We start from the raw sequence: 1489 nt of genomic DNA, 5'->3' as shown, positions 1-1489 counted from the left end.
TCGGTATATCACAGTCCACTTTTCTTTAACAAAGAGACACAGAGTCAAAGCTTTGGGGTTATGATTACATGCAAATCTTTTTCATTTTAAATCAATAAACTAATAAAAATGATGTTGTCAGCAACACAGGCATGAGATTTAAGGTTTATTAACATTCTTTCTCTTGTCTGAAATGGCATTGCTTCACTATTTAAAGTGCCAGGTTCACCACTACGTTGTCCTCTTGCATTATGGTACGTTTGAATTTTGCAGTTCCTCTATTCTGGACATTATGGTACAAGCATACAAACAGGAATCCATGTCATGGGCTGTATCCCAATTCAGGGTCTGCAGCCTTAAAGTAAGCAGCCTTAACGGTCCACAAGGGCGGCGTACTCAAAGACCGCTAAGGCCGGAAGTGCGAGGCTTGTAAAGTGGGACGGTCTAGCCTCCGTCGCGCTGCCCAGGTTGCCTAGCAACCATGATATAAAAAGCTTTTCCTCCACAGCAGGAAAAAAAACAACAACAATAACTTTTGCTCCACGGGAGAAAAAGCTGCCCTTCAGTAATCAATAGTGGATCCACAACGATTCAGAGATCAGCTGGAAACGTTTCATACAGCTTTGTTTGACAGAAATGAAGGAGAAAATCTTTTGTTCATTTGTTTGTTTGTTTCTACATGATCATTCTCTGTAAGATTAAGCTCAGCTATTAATTTAATTTTTTTCCATTTAAAAATTTCAAACACTTTGCTGTAATATAAAAAGACAGTTACCAGTGACAGATGTGAAGTCAGCCTGAGTCAGAACCCACTGAGGATTTTGAGTCACCTCTCAGTGAATTCTTCTTCCAGTGCTAAAATATTTTATAATGTAATCTGAGCAGAATTTTCTATCCATTTGAATTAAAATGATCACGTCTCTGTAGTGCAGTTTTACTTATTACAAAAGCACTGCTTTAAAATTGTCTGTTTGTTTACCGTCACCTGTACGGTAATACCTAGAATAGAGGAGCAACACATTTGTAGCCGCAGGTAGCGTTACTATGTCTTTACAAACTGGTTCACTTAATCACACTAACTCTTGAATTATAACCTGTGATATCAACACCACCCCCTATTGTCACTCCAGCTGAACGTTTGAACTTGATATCACTACTGTAACACTGCTTAACCCACCCAGACCTGTGGTGTAAATGTCACGGGGTGAAACGGGACAAGTTATTTGGAGTTTTTACTGTGCATGTTTTGCGACGTTTTATCTGTTTAATATTTTAATATTGTATATTGGGTTTGTTTGTATGAGTTCTATTGCATGTTTTTATCTTATTTAATTGAACAACTGTCCTGTAAAGACTCCACCCCTATCTGATTACTAACTTGATTTCACCTGAGAGGTACCAGAGAGGCCAATAAGAGGGCTGGGTAGACGACAGAAAAGGGCGCTTTTTGAGGACGAATGACAAGGAAAGCTTTGCTTTGAGGAGTTGCGCTCAAAGGCCAGAGGCTGAG

The sequence above is a fragment of the Pundamilia nyererei genome, unplaced genomic scaffold (assembly GCF_000239375.1).
Source record: "Pundamilia nyererei isolate P.nyererei 1_Seehausen unplaced genomic scaffold, PunNye1.0 scaffold02662, whole genome shotgun sequence".
Classification (NCBI taxonomy): domain Eukaryota; kingdom Metazoa; phylum Chordata; class Actinopteri; order Cichliformes; family Cichlidae; genus Pundamilia; species Pundamilia nyererei.
This window is presented reverse-complemented; position numbering follows the sequence as displayed.